The sequence below is a fragment of the Schistocerca nitens genome, chromosome 2 (genome assembly GCF_023898315.1).
Source record: "Schistocerca nitens isolate TAMUIC-IGC-003100 chromosome 2, iqSchNite1.1, whole genome shotgun sequence".
NCBI classification, from domain to species: domain Eukaryota; kingdom Metazoa; phylum Arthropoda; class Insecta; order Orthoptera; family Acrididae; genus Schistocerca; species Schistocerca nitens.
In genome coordinates this window covers 1112556690-1112577811 of record NC_064615.1, presented here as the reverse complement: position 1 = coordinate 1112577811, position 21122 = coordinate 1112556690, and positions in this window count along the sequence as shown.

The window sequence follows — 21122 nt, the reverse complement described above, 5'->3', positions numbered from 1 at the left end:
ACACATAGGGAGACGTGGTTCCAGTATAATTGGTGTAAATTAATCAAAGAATACGATATTAATATGTTCGGAGGAATTATGCATCATCTTATAATATAGCAGGACAGTGTGAAAGGAGAATGAATTTGAAATATGTAAAAAACAATATATCGAGACACTGATAAACATATAGTAAATAACTCTACATTAAGTATTGTTAATCAGGCGTAGTATTTCAATCTGGCGAAAGATACAGTGTAGCAATATCGAAATATATTTATATTTTCGTTAGTAATCTTCCTTTTTTAAATCTACCGGCACAGTTACTTTAAGATCGCAAGTAGTAACCACCAAAAACCATCGAAGACGTTACATATTATACGGGTATAAAAGGATGCGTCCTGTTTTTAGATCATCATAGTCTTTCTTGGTTTCACTCTTTTCCATGGTCTAATCATTTTACGTCATGACACGCCCTATCCCACTGTATACGCGATGGTCTCATTCTTTTTTTCTAACGTGCCCATATCTTCGCAATTTTAACATACATTAAAAACACTGTATTTCACGTTCATTACAGCCTACAGTTAAGCCGTAGTTACTTAATATGTAATCCATTTATGAATGCTGAGACAGACGTCTAAAGATTTCTGTCCTTTAGACACATGCTATTCTAGCTCAGTCACTAATGAATAATAAACTCGAACCTCCCACAGGTCAATTTTTCTTGGGACTTCGGTGAGGAAGAGATGGCTGAAGAGATTCCACGTTTTGAGGACGACACTTCCGAACTGAGTGCTCTACCTGAAATTTTACCGCAGAAACCAGAGGCAGAGTTGCTCGATGCGCCGCAAGAGGGCCGTACTGAGGTAAGTCAGTAGCATTACTACCATGAATACTTAGTAGGGAGAAATGGCCTGACAGGGTTACAGCGGAGAAAAGCCAATTACACGTCTGTCTGCATGCATTGCAGAATCACCCTCTCTGCGAAATTTGTTTATTTATTTGGAATGTCTCACGCTCTAGACATTCTTACATGACAGCAAAATGCAGTCGAAAATCAAGTTTACATGAAGGACTGTACAAGGGATTCATTTTATTACAACTCAGTAATACTAAAGTCCATTGGTTACAAGCTGTTAAGGTAAACTTCAGATCGAACTCAATACTACTGTTGAGGTACAGTAAGCTACAGTTGTAAAATTGCCATGAGTTCGGAATGCCACTAGCGTGACACATGTCGGTCTAAAAGGAGTTGGGATGCACCGATTATAGACGACAGCCTTGTAGAGTCGCAGCTGGTCGAGCTCTACTGCTGGCCAGACACTCATCTGTCCATCGGTGTCGTAAGCTCGACGCAAACGTGTAGGATTAGAAGCTGACTTTCAGTTTGCGACGATGGCGTTACACACTCAGTGCGATTTGGAATTGTGGGCCGAGCGAGATTGAAACCGGTTGGCTCATTATTAACCCAACTACGACGAGGATAGTGTCGAGCGATTTATGGAAACGTGGAACACATAATTCCGCGTGGCAAAAGTGAAATTATCACAGAACATACTTCTTGCGGAAATAAATCCTTGTTTACCTTGTGTCTTTAAGAAAGATACAATACTTTACTGAAGCATACGACCGTATCAAAGCTGTACTGTTCTGATGCTTGCCACTAAGCTTAAGTTGACCTGTGGCTGCCAGTAGATTGCGTCCTCAGCCATTTTGTGGGAGAAACAGACGAGGTCGGCTACAAGCCTCACTGTACTGTAATTGTAGACCGCAGTTGCACAACTTGTCTCATCAACACACACTAAACAGAGGTATCATTGCGAAGACGTATCAATAGTAAAGGGAAAAGCTGCGATGCAGTTCTGTAATTGTGTGACATTAGGCAGACCTATTAGTTGAAATGATGTCTCGAATCCGACATCCAGATGTCAGGGGATTTGAAACCAAGAGCTGGAAATAAATGACTATGAACGTCATAAATTAACATGTTGTGTGGCAGTAGGGGATAGATAAAGAAGACAGAAGGAATCACAGCATCTCAATGATTGTAGCCAACTAGATGGTGAACGTGCCACCTAAGACAGATGATAGAAACGGAATGACTATTACACCAAATCAGTATGCGTGGTAACGGGCACGATGGTTCAATCCTTGTGAAAGTTCAACACGATAAATGTGACGACATAAAGATTCCGAATGAACTTATGGAATATTCTATAACATCCACAAAGGCGCTCTACTGGGACTCTTTTATCTACCTTCTAACATAGTTCACACCTAATTGCTCCAGCTAAACTTTCGTGGCGTCTGTTTTGCCTTATTGTGATACCGTCACCGGTTGTTCTAATGCTGACGCTCACGTGATCTTTTAATTACGTTCTTGATGAAAACGATCTGGATAAGTAGACTGTATAAAACTTGTAAGAGCATACGAGCAGTTGGCAGAGACCACATGGAATCAATGGCACAAGCCGTAAGGAAAGGGCGAATGACGGGTGGCCCAGACATTTTCGGTACAGGTTCTGACAGACGTACCACGAGAACTGAAACAGTGGCATCCCATCTGTTCGTCCACACCGGTATCTATCGGATTTGATGCCGAAGTTATAGATAATTACTATAGTATTACGACGTCTTTGTTGGATAGCAATTCATAAAAAGAAATATGACAAGAATTTTGAGTTGTACAGTCAGTAGTAGGCTGCCTTCGAGGATAAATTATTTAAATGAAACAGTGTTTTGGATCACCTTCCGTCGGAGGCTGAGCTACATCTTATGGGGCAAACTCTATATCTACATATATACTCCGCAAGCCACCATGCGGTGTGTGGCGGAGGGCACTACTCGCGCTGTAGTCATATTTATCCCCCCCACCCCACCCCCACCACACACACACACACACACACACACACACACACACACACACACACACACACACACACACACACTTTTCCACTCGCGGTTCGCACGAGGGAAAATCGACTGTCTGAATGCCTCAGTACGAACTGTAAATTCCCTTATCTTTGAATGGTGATCTTTTCGGGATTTGAAAGTTGGTCGTAATAATATATGCTCTACATTCTCGGCGAAGATAGGATTTTTGGAATTTAGTGAGCAGCCCCTTCCCTTTAGTTCGTCGTCTATCTGCAAGTGTGTCCCACCTCAAACGTCATAACCATGTAGTCCGAAGACAACGAATGTGCGAAATACGACTTACATAGTAGTGTTTACCAAAAGGCTGCGCTTCTTAGTCACAAAAGAGGATTACCTCTGACTACTTTTTACTTCAGATACTTAATCAGAGTAAATGAATAATTTAGAAGGAAATGGAAATTTGTGCGAACTGTGTTACGTGTTTCGCTGGTCCTGTTATAAAACATAGTCGAGATGCATCCAATGGAAAAGAACACATGTTCTTTCACCCATCATCCTTTCCTATATCTAGACAAAGTTTTCTAATGACCTCGTCAACGATGGTACGTTACGTCTCAATCAGCATACTCCCGTCATTGCGGCTGCCACTGCACGTACTTTCTACATGTTATGTTGCCTCGCCACAACTGTGCTGTTAGGGATACGTCGGATAACATCTTTGTGAAATTTACAACTGTGTGGTTGATGGTGTTGCACTGCTCGTCCGAAATCCTAAAGAAGTCGAATACTTTATTGAATGACTCGATAAGGGACAGATTCTGTACGGCTAAAAACACTCCTCACACTTATTACCCGGGATGATTTGACCGAAGAGAGTGACGCACATAAATGCGTGCAAAATAGATCCACGTGATAACACAGTAATAATTCTAGATATAAAAGTGTTACCACTGCATGTATACAAATGTGTGATACGTAACGAAACAGAAAACATTGATGAGGAATATATTGCTCAACAAGACGATTACTAGTAATGCATTAGGAAGTAATTCTATTTATTGGAGGTTAATAATATGAAATCATACGTATAACAGACATCTGTTAAGTAGAAGAACAACATCTGTTGGGGGGAAGCGGATGTAACTTTATTGGAGTAAATTAAAACATAAATCTTTAACAACTTCAGAACAATCATACAAGTCCTGATATATGACACATGAACGTGAAAGACGTGTGAACGTTTTATACTTGACTAAACACTTTTATTGTAAATGAAATTAATTATCTGTACAACTGAGAAATATGCTTCCTTTTAACTCCAAACGATATCACGATTATTGGATGTGTTACTTAACTTTACTACATGATTCAGATTGGTTCAAATTGCTCTGAGCAGTATGGGACTTAACTTCTGAGGTCATCAGTCCCCTAGAACTTAGAACCACTTAAACCTAACTAACCTAAGGACATCACACACATCCATGCCCGAGGCAGGATTCGAACCTGCGACCGTAGCGGTCGCGCGGTTCCAGACTGTAGCGCCTAGAACCGCTCGGCCACTCCGGCCGGCTTCCTCCATTCAGAACTTGACGCTTCATGTGAGGGTGTTAACGGTAGACCAACCTTAAGCACTAACAATAATCTTTGACACAAATGTGGAATAACTCTATCCAGTAGTTCAGCGGAAACTCTTCTCTTTCCTCTTTCTGTTGGTCTGTTAGTGTGTGAGGGACGAGTACTGCAATAATTTTCCGTTTGCTTAAATCTTCGCATAAAATCTTAAGACACACATCAAGATTCAAATTGAGTTCTTCTGATATCACACGCACAGTTGCAAGTCGCTTGCAATAAAAGCCTTATACGCTCCACGTTTGCATCGGTATGTGCTGCAGACGGGCGACCAGGTCGTGTTCGTGTTCATTCGAATCTCTGTCTTCACGAAACCCTTCGTGTTCTTGAAAGTGCCTCACCCGCATTTATTACCCAAGTTTCACTAGAGGTTTTCCCGAGCTTGATGCAGAACTTTACATTCACTCTTTGCTCACCATTAGTATCCATCGTGTCAGCGTAAATAATGTGCCAAAAACCCAAACAGTGTGTTGCTAAGCACACCACTATTACATCGTTAATTTCCACGGTAACAGGGCCAAGGTCATTTCACGAATGGACACATGCCAGGTAACATAAAAATAACACTTGTCCTTTTTAGTATTGCAATCTCAGAAAGAAAAGACCTTGTCCTAGAACTTTTCTGACAAAGGGAGTGATTCAAAATATTTACTGCTGGTTAACTTTTCCTTTTACTGAAATCAGACTGAATGTTCCTAGGATCTAGCTTTCCTCTGATTAGTAAGATAGAAGTCGTAGTTGTGCGTTAATACATAATATGATGATGTATCTGTGGCGAGCTTGTAATACCACAAAAAGTGTAATCAAATTTATGCAGCTGCCCTCTCAAAAAAATAGCTTAATAAAACAAAAAGTATCGTTTTTCTGAATATTCATTATGGGCAACTAGTTCTGAATGAAATATAAATTGAATTGGTCACGAGAGTATTTAACTTGTTACTTCCACTCAAGGCTTCCTAAAAGACTTCTTTAGTAACTACCGCATGTTGACTCACAAAAACTGTGCTTCATTTAACTGAATCTACCATTGGTATGGATTTGAAATAAAACATATAAGATTTATCGCTTGGGCTATTATTGTGCCTCATATACACAAAATTCCCCATAATGACATCACCTAAAGTAACATGAATCACAAGTTGTCCTTAGCACACCCTTACAAAAATCAGTTTTTCAACGGATATTAGATCATGTCAGGTACAGCTTATTCGGTGAATGAACTACCGACAGCAAGATAAAGATATTTCACAAACAGAACGCAAGCTATTTCAAAGAATCGTATTCTTTGAGAGTCAGTCTGCCCTGAGCTAGACAGATTTGCACTAGCCAACGTGGCTCGCCCACTGCCAGCATTTCGTAGTGCATAACGGTTAGATTTGCCCAGGGGAGTTTTGTTGTTAATAAAGTGTCTGACACCTACAAACTATTGCTGATTCATATATATATACAGGGTGTTAAAAAAAGTTACGGCCAAACTTTCAGGAAACATTCCTCACACACAAATAAAGAAAAGATGTTCTGTGGACTTGTGTCCGGAAACGCTTAATTTCCATGTTAGAGCTCATTTTAGTTTCGTCAGTATGTACTGTACTTCCTCGATTCACCGCCATGATTTCAAACGGGATACTCTACCTGTGCTGCTAGAACATGTGCCTTTAAAAGTACGACACAACATGTGGTACATGCACGATGGAGCTCCTGCACATTTCAGTCGAAGTGTTCGTATGCTTCTCAACAACAGATTCGGTGACCGATGGGTTGGTAGAGGCGGACCAATTTCATGGCCTCCACGCTCTCCTGACCTCAACCCTCTTGACTTTCATTTATGGGGGCATTTGAAAGCTCTTGTCTACGCAACCCCGGTACCAAATGTAGAGACTCTTCGTGCTCGTATTGTGGACGGCTGTGATACAATACGTCATTCTCCAGGGCTGCATCAGCGCATCAGGGATTCCATGCGACGGAGGGTGGATGGATGTATCCTCGCTAACGGAGGACATTTTGAACATTTCCTGTAACAAAGTGTTTGAAAAAATGGTTCAAATGGTTCTGAGCACTATGGGACTCAACTGCTGAGGTCATTAGTCCCCTAGAACTTAGAACTAGTTAAACCTAACTAACCTAATGACATCACAAACATCCATGCCCGAGGCACGATTCGAACCTGCGACCGTAGCGGTCTCGCGGTTCCAGGCTGCAGCGCCTTTAACCGCACGGCCACTTCGGCCGGCAACAAAGTGTTTGAAGTCACGCTGGTGCGTTCTGTTGCTGTGTGTTTCTATTCCATGATTAATGTGATTTGAAGAGAAGTAATTAAATGAGCTGTAACATGGAAAGTAAGCGTTTCCGGACACATGTCCACATAACATATTTTCTTTCTTTGTGTGTGAGGAATGTTTCCTGAAAGTTTGGCCGTACCTTTTTCTAACACCATATATATATATATATATATATATATATATATATATATATATATATAGTATCGCTGTGAACGCACATTGGAAGCGTGTATTCATCATCCTCATACTGGCGGATCACCCGGCGTGGTGGTATGGGGTGCCATTGGTTACACGTCTCGGTCACCTCTTGTTCGCACTGACGGCACTTTAAACAGTGGACGTTACATTTCAGATGTGTTACGACCCGTGGCTCTACCCTTCATTCGATCCCTGCGAAACCCTACATTTCAACAGGATAATGCACGACCGCATGTTGCAGGTGCTGTACGGGCCTTTCTGGATACAGAGAATGTTCGACTGCTGCCCTGGCCAGCACATTCTCCAGATCTCTCACCAACTGAAAACGTCTGGTCAATGGTGGCCGAGCAACTGGCTCGTCAGAATACGCCAGTCACTACTCTTGATGACCTGTGGTATCGTTTTGAACCTGCATGGGCAGCTGTACCTGTACACGCCATCCAAGCTCTGTTTGACTCAATCCCCAGGCGTATCAAGGCCGTTATTACTGCCAGAGGTGGCTGTTCTGGGTACTGATTTCTCAGGATCTATGCACCCAAATTGAATGTAATCACATGTCAGTTCTCGTGTAATATATTTGTCCAATGAATATCCGTTTATCATCTGCATTTCTTCTTGGTGTAGCATTATTAACGGCCAATGTGTGTGTGTGTGTGTGTGTGTGTGTGTGTGTGTGTGTGTGTGTGTAAAGACTCACACCTGTTTGTGTGTATGTGAAAGCAGCAATAGTTTCAATGTGTCATATATATTCTCAGCATGTGTAAATGCAGGCACTTTCAACAACACATTATTTCACGCTATAAGACAGAACATCGTATCCATACCATAGTCATGGGCAGATGAATAAGAAGCCTTCATTATTGTTCTGCTTTTATATGACCAATGACTTTGACCCTGATTACCTCGTTGGCTGGGGCCCTCTTGCTCTTATTAACCTTATTATGTACACTATCACAGCAGATCACAAACGAAAGTCAATCAGTGGGTTCAAAGGTGAGAGAAAAAAATCAATTGGAGATGCCTGAGATGAAACAAACCGAATCTATAGAATTTGGCAAATATCCAAATATAATGGACAACTTTCATCAGAGTCTCTTAAAAAGGGAGAACAGGCTATAAACATTTTTTTTTTTTGAACTAAAAGGAAGAACACATTCCAAGGTGACCCCTTTTCATAACCTCTACTGCTAGGAAGTCGTATTTATTTGCAAGTACAATCAGAAATAAAATATTTCAATAACGACTAAATAGCAGAAAATTTCTTTGATAAATAGTCTTGATAAATTTCAACATGTTCCTCCCACAATTATCATCAATGTCTGTGAGGGTAATTTTATTATTATATGATATTGATTAACAACATAAGTAATAATTTTATACGTGCAACACTGATCTAGTAAAATGTGAGAAGTTCCCAGGAATGATACCTGAAAGATGTTACCCATATCGAAGACATGATTGTAATATGATTTAAAATATTTACAATTAACGGTAGAAGTTGTGCAAAATACTTAGATTGAAAAAGCTCTTGCATAAGAGACAAATGTAAATCGTCACAAAAATGAAATGACTTAGTCAAAGCTATGGCCCCACTGTTGTCGTGATGTAAGTGAACATCAACAGCTAATATGTGAAAGTAATACAAAATACAAAAATATGATATTAAATAGTGTAAAATGTTAACTCAAGACCTCGCTGTGGATGTGATGTAAATGAAACATACGTAGCTAGCATATCAATAGAATTACTGTAAGAAGCTTAAGCTTAAGGTTACTCTCAATAGCTAACTCACATGTATGTAATTTACGTGTACTATCTTAACTATTTTATAAATCTGAGCACCCATCTCATTCATGCTCTTCTTTGGGGTAGAATTGTATATACCAAAAAACGGAAGATTATTGTTTTGGCAACTTCATCATGGTCACATGAAGGACACATTAAATGTGTAAAATCACTAAGTCGATGGAGATAATCTATACAGAAGAGATCAAACAACTCTTAATACTCGAGACCCGATTATTTATCATACCAATGATATTACTGCAAAGCATTATGAAGTGGCTTCCAGTATAGCCTAGTGATACACAAAATTTGCCTCAGGTGGCATGTGCAGTTACTTAGCTAATGTTGTAATTACCTAGGCTCAGTACGTGAGAGCATCAATGAATCAAGATGGTCCACAATGCTAGAGAATTGGCCGTTGCCCTGTTAAATTACCGTACATGAAGTTATAAGTGTCATGCAACACATAACAGTTCGCCATCTGTGAAACATAGAAGGATATAAGTGTTGTGTACATAGTTCCGCGTAGTCAGCGTGTACACAACTTTCCCAATAGCGCGCGCCCCGCTAAGCACAACAGCGCAGGTGCAGCGCTCGTCTGTCTCCGCACTACGATATGGCGCTGCCTTAGAGATGGACCAAATTCTGCTTCCGCCGATCCGCGTATTAATATGTAAGCAGCCAATGAGATTGCTGCTAACGTAGAACCTTTTCTCCTTGCGGATCACACTCGTGCAGTGATACCTGAACGCGCAAGGTATTATAACGAGTGTACAGACCCCCGATTAGTCAGTCTGCATTTGTCTGCATTAGTCTGTACCAGTCTGCATTAGTCTGCAATTGTCTGTACCAGTCTATAGTCAAGTTTCAGTCTGCGCCTAATAATATTGTCATATTCCTGTACATAGCCATGAAGAGAAATGTATAGACACTTTGTCAAGTATCAGAGATATGTGAGAATAAGATTAACGCACCAAGACCAAAGGAACTTCAGATTGTCAGTTGTAAACAGCATCAAATGGCTCTGATGGCTCTGAGCACTATGGGACTCAACTGCTTAGGTCATTAGTCCCCTAGAACTTAGAACTAGTTAAACCTAACTAACCTAAGGACATCACACACATCCATGCCCCAGGCAGGATTCGAACCTGCGACCGTAGCGGTCTCGCGGTTCCAGACTGCAGCGCCAGAACCGCGCGGCCACTTCGGCCGGCCAAACAGCATCAAGAATCAAGTTGCGTTATGTCTATGCTTTTTATTATTTTAATAAATGTGTGTGAAAATTAATCCAGTTCTGTTTAAAGTTGGTCACCATCAATCTGCTACTCTAAGCGTGCAAGTGGCATTTCTATCGTCTGACCTAACAGCGGAAGATAAACACGCCACGATCAGACCACGAGACATATTGCTGACACTCACCTACTTCCTTAGAGCGACAAGTCAAATAATTTGATGGTGTGTGTGCCAAAGGTCTTACAGTATGCACACCACAATAAGAAATGAGCTTGTATTTATAAACTTGAAGTAGCAGACACACACATTATTCGTTAGTGTAACAAGGAATGGCTGATCTTTTACTGGCTCCAGAATTACCTTCCATGCCGTTTGGTGGCTTTAGGAGTATGATTTAGATGTATGGCGCGTGCTCAAAGATAGGACGCTAATCGTTATCTTTGGCGCATCAAGTATAAGGAAAGTATTTAAGTATATACTACAATGACAATATTTTGTTTCATTACTATCAGGGTTGTGTACTTCGGCTTAACTACAAAATTTGTACTGAATTTAATGGATGAAAGGTGCGAATCAGAAATAACGATTTTAGATTTCCGTTACCTTAATAATATTATTGTTGTATCTCGGTCAGACAAATGTTTCACGTTGGAAGGGCACAGTAACTTTGTTATGTTCTGCAGACTGTCTCTTTTCTGCTTACGTTTTCTTAGATTTTTTATCTTATCATGGGCAAAGTTCACACTGCGAACGGATTTGACGCCGGCCGGGGTGGCCGAGCGGTTCTAGGCGCTACAGTCTGGAACCGCGCGACCGCTACGGTCGCAGGTTCGAATCCTGCCTCGGGCATGGATGTGTGTGATGTCCTTAGGTTATCTAGGTTTAAGTAGGGGACTGATGACTGCAGAAGTTAAGTCCCATAGTGTTCAGAGACATTTGAACCATTTTTTGAACGGATTTGACTTTTATTCTCATTTTATTACGCTCGATATTCAACATATTACGTACCTTTAGCCACCCTTCCTAAACGTGGATGATTGCTTGGTTGTGTGAACGTTTGTGTAAATACGAACGCACGCACATCGATAAATTTAGATGGTCCTCTTCGGTCCCGTCTTTGGGCCTTGGAATGGCTGTAGGATCTTTTACCGGAGGCTACGTTGTGTCGGCAGTCTAGCGGGTGCGAGCAGAGGGGGGAAGCTCGGTCTGCTTGTTCATTCTTAACGAGTGGCTTCACGAATGGTTTCTTGAAGATCGCTGCGCAAGAAAAACGATTGCTTCAATTTTTTATGCTTAGGAAATACTGAAACGAGAAACCAGCTGCTGTGTCTGCTGTCTCTGACTGGAGGAGCCTCTCGGAACCACTGAAAAATCACTTTGTCGACTGGTCAGTTCGCCACTTCCAAGTTTTTATCTGTCTCTTTCCTCGGAGTTGCTACAGACTGAAAGTTGTTCAGATGCAGCAAACGCTGTTCTGGATCTGTTTAGTGTGACTGCCACTGCTGTGCTCACTGGAAATGTGATTTTAGTTGTCAGATAGTAAGTATTACCATGTTAGGAAGTATCTACGATTTTTAGTTCATATGTCAGAAGCACTTTTTGGACACTTCATGAGTGATAAATATCTGGTCGTTTAACTAGATTCAGTTAGGGAAGGCCTTGTTCCTCATCCAGTCATGATTTACTTCTTGCATCGCGATCCTTATTAAGTTTCTTGATGTCTTTCCACTGTCGGCTTCAAGCCAGTTTTCACAGCTCGTCTACCCTAGAGATGGTGACCTAGTCGTCTGCTCTCTTTAAGTGTCTCTTTAAGTGTGTCCACTTCGAATTTTTCACTTAACCTAATCCTTACGGAATACTGTTGACTAAAATTGTTAAAGCAGACACCCCTCAAGGATCGATAGTGAAAGGACTTTTTAAATTATAAGTGTTTACAGGAGTTGAGTGTTTCATTCTGTTTCGTGAATAAATGTAGCTTGGAGTGAACTACTAACCCAAACTTCTCCCTAACGTGCATTCCAGCACACCATCCAATATTCCTGTGCTCATTAACCCCCAACTGCCCTGTAATTAAAATCTATGAGAAGGCATATATTTAAATTTTATTCCTCATCGGCCGTTCTGAAGTTTGAGTTCCAATTCCCATTGCAAACTTTAGTAAAAACAAAAAAAGTAATTACGACCAAATTCAATTAAGATATCGTATGACTTCAACCAGTTCGGCGCAGTGGGTGTCCGAGAATGGTGGACATTTGTGGGGTCCTGCCCATTCGTCTCTTTGCTTGAATTGTTGTACAGCAGTCCGAGAACGCAGCATCCTTTAGGCATTCTATTTTTATGACAAATAAGAAGAATGACAAAACTTAACTTCTATGTACAACAAGTGGTCGCAAGCAATGGGCGACATGCAAATAAGTGTCCCTTGCTATATACAGTGTTAATGCAAGCAGTTGATATGGATGACACGTCACTGCTACCGGAGCACTCTCTGCTGGGCCATGCTGATGCTGTCCGAATACTGAACGGCCGAGGCAGGCAGGAGCGGCGCTTATATTCTCCTCTTGTAGTGGCCGCTGCTGTCGTGGTGCGGTCCTAATCAGTGCACCACTGGCCGATATCGTTTCACCGCCTTCTCTTCTCTAGCGTTCTTCAGCTTCGTTCCAGCGCTTGTGGTTACGCCAGAACAACATTGTGCAAAAGGAAACATAGAACTTCGAAAATGTCCACGTTATATGCTGAAACTTCGTCCCACAGTATACTCAGTTATCAAAATTTAGACGTATCAGTATTTTTTTAGCAATAGGCATGTTTTAACCTAGACGAATCTAATTAAGGTTAGTTGAAACAATTCCTGGTCTCAGCACAGCATAGAAAGACCAGTTCCTTCACAAAAGTTTGATAAGAATAAAAGATGGAGAAGGTACGTGGTGAATGAAATGCCGACTTGCTTATCCTGATGGCCAATTAAACGCAGTTTATAAACGGAAACTGCAAAACTGAACTGTAACTGCGGAAAGGCACTCTCCCATAGCATTCTGTGTCTGACCCAGATACACGTCGACAACCCAACATTTCTCGCCATATATTTAGTAAACAAAGAATGGACATCTCTGACGCAGAGTAGCCATATAAGAGGACCTTTAATTTCACACAAGTACTTCACACATACAAACCCGCTACCGCTTTCATATATTGCTTACTCTGTGGCGTGCTGTATTGTGGTTTGATTGCTTGTTGTACAATTTCAGCAAGATTACAATAAAATAAGTTACTTACTATTAATGGAATATGAAGTTTTATTTAATAACAGCTTTTCCCGGCTAATGATCGTTATTTTGTTAAACAAATCTCCATCTGGGAACGTGTAGCAATGTTGTCTGTCAAGCAGTGTAAATGGCACGAAGTTCACGCACAATAGTAATGATATATATATATCAGCAAACAAGCTAAATGTATGACACGTAATCTGAACTAAACAAAAGTAATGATTTTTAGTAATTTTCAGTGGTATTCCATAATAGTCTCTTTACTAGTTGCAGATCGTTTATCGAATTTAACGCTACTGTTATCCGGGGTGGTAACACGTTTTCTTTCAGCAAAATGAACAGTTTTGTCACACAATACCACACTCACACAACACTAATGTATTTTTTCGCTTCAAAATATTTCATAAAAGTCTTTACGAAATAACCAGGCTTCATACATCAGCATATAAGAATTTGTATCACATAAGATGCTGTTTCCATTTATAGAAGTTCACAATATTTAGGGATTACTCACAGTCTAACTGGAATTTATTACCTAAGATTGGGTTCTGGGCCACCAATACACAATTATTACCACTATTATGAGCAACAACATTTATGTCTGTATAGAAAGTTAATTTAAAACTACCGCTGCAGTATATCACTAAGATGGCGGCTAACGTAAGACAGTGACTTACCGATTCTTCTCCTACCCCTGTTTTACTATTAACAAATAATATATATTAAATCTTTTTGTATCTTTACTATATGTATTAACATTTGAAAATATTTCTTAGTGTTAATCGCTTATTATTCAGCATTTCCCAATAAACTGCACTGTAGATCAATAGTTCCAATGGCTGCGCTTCTTTGTAGCTGCTCAGAAAACTTAACATTTACATATGACGAGAGTCAAAATGAAATAAAACTCCAATCAAAGAAGATTTATTTCAGTGACACATAAACTATATTTATGAACTATAAAATTAGCAACATAATATACTCTTTTACGGACATCTGTGTTACCAGACATCAATCACATCCTATCAGTACAACAGTTCGAAAAAGAAGAAGGATTATTCTAGAAGAATCATAAGAAAACAAAAGATTGAGATTGCCATTATCTTTCTCCATGGGTATTGTCTGAGATATAGTTTCTTACAAAATATTAAATTATGTCATTTACAATAATTATTTGTTATTTTACTAACGATGAAGTCGTTTTTATTAATATCGCAAGAACGTTCATTCACTTTCCACACACAATGCTGTCGTGAATATTATTCTGAATAAAATGTAGCCGTGGGTATTACAACTCTCACAGACTTCTCATCATGTACGAGGGGCGGTCAATAAGTAATGAAACGCATTTATTTGTTCCATCATTTTGGTTAAAAAAAAATATTTTGTTGTGAGACATCGTGGCATATTCCTGCTTCACACCCTCCAGTTTCATGGAATTCCGATAGGTGGTGGCGCTATACGTGGCCTTCAAAATGGCGCCTGTAGCGGAGGTGCGTTACAAGCAGACAGCTGTCACTGAGTTTCTTTTGGCGGAAAACTGGAGTATCGCAGATATTCTAGCCGCTTGCAGAATGTCTACGGAGATCTGGCAGTGAACAAAACCACGTTGAGTCACTGGGCGAGGTGTCTGTCATCGTCACAACGGGGTCGCGTAAGTCTGCCTGACAGCCAGCCTGCTGGCCGCACACAGCTGTCACTCCTGCAGTTTTGCAATGTGTGGACTCTCTGTTTGCAAGTGATCGATGAGTCACAATCAGACGCCAGGCTGCACAACTGTGTGTCTCTTTTGTTAGTGCTGACTCACTCAAAATCGTGTGCTGACATTTCGCACCCTCCGGCTACCATCTATTACACCAATGAAGAACGCACTCTGCGGGAAAAAGTACCCGGGTGATGGTGAGCTTACTGATATAGCAAGACGATGGCTCAGACGTTGGCCAGTAGAATGCTACCATGTTAGACTACAGGCCCTCCCAGTAAAGTGGCATAAGGCTCTCACACTGAACGGAGATGATGTTGAAAAGTAGGATTTTGTAGGCAAAGCCTGTGGGGAATAGTATGGAGTATTTGAATCCATAATACGCTCTCAGGAAAAAAAAATGGTTGTGTTACTTACTGAACGCCCCTCACGTATATACAGTCAGTCTCAAATGTTCAAATGTGTATGAAATCTTATGCGACTTAACTGCTAAGGTCATCAGTTCCAAAGCTTACACACTACTTAACCTAAATTATCCTAAGGACAAACACACAGACCCACGCCTGAGGGAGGACTCGAACCTCTGCCGGGACCAGCCGCACAGTTGTCGGTCTCAACGGTACACCATTTTACACCGTAAGAAAGGACACCTTTCTCTGTCACAGCCTCGAACAGAAAAGAAAGAAGACGCAGGCTCTGTTTTCCTTCGGAATTTGTAAAAGCATACCTAACGTCTCAGCTCTCTTTCCCTTAGTTGGCTTGGGTTATTCACATCCTAAAGAGCTCAAGCAGAGAAACTACCGTAACAGACGCTGCAGTGAAAGTTTATGAGTGGGTTCTGCGATAACAACAGAAGTTCGTCGCGAATAAGCGACACGTAAGTAACTGAAGGTTAGCAATGTGCAAATATAACAAGCAAATTTCATTTTGATAAGACACGCCAAAAGGAATCGAGGAATGCCAGTTTCGAAATGGAGGAAGAGTGGAGAGTTAAAAGTACAGTAGAAGACCAGGGCTAGAGTACAGTAATCAGGTTCAAATTGATGTAAATTGTGGTTTAAATTTATGTAAATTGCGGTAGTTACTCAGAGCTGAAGAGCTTTTACACATAACAGACTAGTGCAGAGGACTGCACGAAGCAGTCTTCGACTGATATCCACAACGACGCAGAAATGTGTAACGCTAAATTATTTACAGATGGTAATCAGCTAGGAAAGCCGATAATTGAGAAAAGTATTCTTCGCAAAATCTAGCAAAATAAAGGCTGAATTCTTTGTTTTCTCTGTTGTCCTCAGTACTTGAAGCAAATTTTTGGATAACCGTCACACCCAATTTGATATTTTGGCTTACTTCCTGTTGCAGTGAATTTCAATGCAAGACCATCCACGGATGATGATGTAAGAACTGTGGTTCTGAACCTCATCTGATCTGTGCGATCTAAAATTGCTTGTCATATCTTTTGATATGTTCTCTCACTGAAAGATGTATTATTTTTGTCACCGATACAAATAATATGTGATAGTTTTCATGTTTCTCCTGAGATTGTCCTATGTTGTGAGGATGTAACTTCGAAGGTCTTTCTTGAGACGGGATGACAATGACTGTTTCCTATTTTGGACAAATAGAAATACTGTCCATGCTTTTTTAATGACTTTCCTGTCTTTTTTGATCAGTTTGTGGGTGTGGCTTCCATAGCCGAAAATATTCTGGGTTATTACTGGGGTTGTTAGCTGAATTTTTGTGAAGAAACCCAACTTTAAAATGGAGAAACACGGATATATCAGCTGTTACGAAATGTTCTGCGATCAGGAGAGCATCACATTCTGTTTGGTAAAACTCTTGGCCTGGAAGTCACGCGCCTGTATTGTCATACGATATGCAGGGACACGATAGAAGTTATTAAACATACCTATAGTTTAATGGGATGAAGCTGATTGTGAAACTAAAAGGTATCTTTATTCCCCTGCTAAAGAAGATGAGTACTGTTCTTCTTTCATGGGGCGATAAATCATAACGAATGCAGTAATCGACAATAGCCGATTACGGTTGAACTTTGAAAACATGTGGCAGCATATTTCTGCCGGGGACCACGCAGAAACGAACTTTTATTGTAGTCAGTAATGAGCCAGTAGCTTGCATTTCTTCGAATTATACGTAGAAGAGATAATTAATATAGAAGTATATTGAAGGACGTCTGGAGCGATTGGATGCAATGTTGTGGATTTAATCGGTCCGCGTAACTGCTACAATCACCAGTGAGTATACGACGAGTATGACCAAAAGAAATGTGAACAACTGACACAAACAGTCTGTTAGATAGACTATTACGCGCAACAGCCGCGGAATACACTTAACTGCGACATAATGCTGTCACAATCACGCAGAAAACTCTTTTTTTGTACAACTTACATTTTCAACGTAATGTGAACGATGCGCAGATGCCGTTCGTGGTCAAATAGAACGGCGTACCCTGCCGCCTTGGCTGGGACCTGGATTTATGTTCACGCATGCATTTTTCGCGGTGTTCCCTTGTTTTTACTCAACTCCCATACAACAGCACACACTCACACTAATATCCCACCCGTATTGAGATAAGTGTCAAAGGCTTGCAGTGAAGACAAATGCAAATTGCAGTTGAAGATGACAGTCTCCATTTTACTGGAATGTGTAAACATAAAAAAGTGAAAACAAAAGGAAAAATGGAAGATTGTGTTTAACGCCCCGTCGATATCGAGATCATTAGAGACGGAGCACAAGCGGGCATTCTGTTAAGGGTGTGGAAGGAAATCGGCCGTGCCCTTTTTGAGGGAACCATCCCGTCATTTCCCTGGAGCGATTTAGGGAAATCACGGAAACCCAAATCGGGATGGTATTTATTACTTCTCACGCCATTAAGTTCTAATTTCTCTGAATCATCGAATCTGTAAATTAGTTATCGCCAAGGGTATCTTTTACGATAATATATGTTTATACTTATTACCTTGTTCTTTCATTTTATTATTTTATCGTAAAGCCCAACTCTGAATGACACAGATTTCATAGTCTTTATTTTCATGACTACAGACGATCCAGTCCCATTTATGTGAGCCGGCCGAAGTGGCCGTGCGGTTAAAGGCGCTGCAGTCTGGAACCGCAAGACCGCTACGGTCGCAGGTTCGAATCCTGCCTCGGGCATGGATGTTTGTGATGTCCTTAGGTTAGTTAGGTTTAACTAGTTCTAACTTCTAGGGAACTAATGACCTTAGCAGTTGAGTCCCGTAGTGCTCAGAGCCATTTGAACCATTGAACCATTTATGTGACCACCTGTCAAAACGCTCAACAACCACCTTTGGTGACGTAACGCAGACTTGCAGGTAGAAAGTCAGTGAGGCTCTGGAAGGTACCGACAAGGACGTGGCGTGGCCAGCTGTTCTATGTACTTTGCTTGTGTCACAGAGTGATGGACTTCGGGCAAGTGAGAGACTGTTTGTTTACTCTTAGGACAGTATATCTTTGACATGTTGTATTGTATGTTCTGTGACTATGTAATAATGTGTTGTTAGACTGCTAATCTCTGCTCTATTGTGATTCACGACATAAAAATTTGAAGTGGGGAAAGAAACGCGCAAGTCATATATCACTCTTGTCACACGTGCTGCCACACGAGCTGTACACCTCGTACTCTGTACAGACTTGTCAACGGACAAGTTTCTTATGGCACTTCAGCGATTCGCCGGAAGACGCGGGCTACCCCACACGATATATACAGATAACGCGAAAACATTCCAATCTACGAATTTGGGACTAGCCCAACTTTGGAAGGTACTAACCACCACAAAAACTTATCAGTTCCTCGCCCACCACGGTATTACTTGGAAATTCATTGTCTCCCGGGTTTCGGCACCAAATTTTTATGTCGTGAATCACAGTAGAGCAGCGATTAGCAGTCTAACAACACTTTATTACATAGTCACAGAACATACAATACAACATGTCAAACATACACTGTCCTCTGAGTAAACAAACAGTCTCTCACTTGCCCGAAGTCCATCACTCTGTGACAGCTTGAGAATGAACGGCGTGACAGCCCGATCGACGTGGTCCCACAGAATTTGACTGATCTTAAGTAGTGGGAGTTTGCTCATTAGAGGAGTACTCACCCTGGTGTTCCAATTTCACGTGTACACTGCGAGCTGTGTGATGCTTTGCATTGTCCTGCTGGTAGATGCAGTGGTGTAGAGGAAAAGCAAACTGCATGTAGGAGTGACCATGTCCTCAGGGATAGATGCATACTTGTGTTGATCCATTTCACGTTCAAGAATAATGTCACCCTTGGAATGCCACCAAAATGTACTCCTGAACTTGATGCTGGCTCCTCCAGCTTAGAACCTTCCGACGAACGTTGTAGGGCCGAACGCGCCAACGGCAGTCTGTACGATGAAGCAGAAAACGTGATCCACCTGGAAAGGCCTCCTGTCGGCGCTCAGTGGACCTTCAGTTGCGGTTCTGGAGTGGGAATTCCAGCCTCCGTCGGCGATGAACAGCAGTCGGCATGGGTGCAGGAAGGAGGCGCCTGCTGCGGAGGCGCATAAAGCAGCAACATTCACTGAACGGGCGTTGAGGAGACACACACACATCTATAGCCTAACGAAGGAGACGTGGGTAAGTTTTTTGCAAACGTAAACATTAAAAATAGTGTGCATTTGATTTGAAAGTTGAAAATGTGACAGTAAGAATCAGTAACAGGTCCTCTAGCTTCATCAGCTATCGACGCAAATACAGTAAAAGATTATTTAACTGCGTTACGAAAGCATCCTATTCATGTCATAGGCTTCTCTCTTTGGTTACTTTGAATGAAGAGACAAGGGCAATTTATATTTAAGACGGAAAATCAAGTGCGCCTTTAAGGGAAAAAAAGGTTTGAAAATGCCTCCCTGACACGATGTTTCTAGCATAAGAATTATAATATTTACTATTTAACACAACTGTCATGAGCACGTGACAGGAAAGACGAACAGGTGCACGTTGCCTAAACCTGCATTATAGAGAAATAGGAAACGACTAGGATGAAGAAGAAGACGAAACAGAAGAAGAAGAAATGTATTCAGAGATTTAGTTTTAAAAGAACCACTTTTTAGTGTCCCATAGCAAATGGTAAAGATTCAAGTATATTGGGAATTGTCTTTGTTTATGGTGTTAGATGAAATGTGGGGTGTAGAAACGAAAGGTGAATACGAGAGATGAACTGCTTGGTGGCATCATTGAAGCTGCTGCTCTCATTAGGGAACGTACAGAAGCACTCGCACAACCAACAGTACATATCCAATGAAGCTGACGGTGGGATATTCTAGAATTTATTGTCAACTGTAAAACACTTGTAATGTGACATGCACAAGAGGGCTTAAGGTGAATCTGTTACAAAAAATGATATTTTTCAATTGACACTTTGTAAAATACGTTGTAACATTTACTTCCTGTTATACATCTGTACATGTGTACACCCGATATTTTATTGAACAGCACTGAAGCTGAATATGAAGCTATACTATCTCGGAAACTATTCCAGAATATGTCCATATGAATATTTCGCCTTCAAATGATCGTTCTTCTGATATACCTGAAAAGTCAACATACCTGCCCAGAAACCCTATACCCAAAGGGTTTGCAGTTTAATTTTTTTCGTGTTTACACATTTACTACTTGGTTGTGTGGACCAATGCCTGAAGCTATTTGAAGAAATAATAATATGAGGGACGTTCAGTGTGTAATGCAACAGATATTTCTGAAGGCAGGTTGGTTTGATTTACCATTCCAGTGCAGGATATTGTTTCCCTCTCTTTTGGATACGAAACTCTATTTTTCAGCATAATCTCGGTCCGATGAGAGGGCCTTACGCCTCCCTACCACGCTGACCTGTATGCCCGCACGGTACCACCTGCTGGTCCACGTCGGAGCCAACGTCTTGTAGCATCATCCACGTGCTGCTTCCCGCGGAGTCCATTTCTCTTTCGACCAGAGACATGGAACTCGGAAAGTGCGAGATCCAGGCTGTAGGGTGAATGACGAAGAACAATCCAGTGAACTATTTTGAGCTCCTGTTGGATGTGCAGACTTGTGTGAGGTGTTCTGTTGTTATGGAGAAGGAGACAGTCGTTTACATTTTTGTGGCAACACACTGAAGTCGTTCCTTCAGTG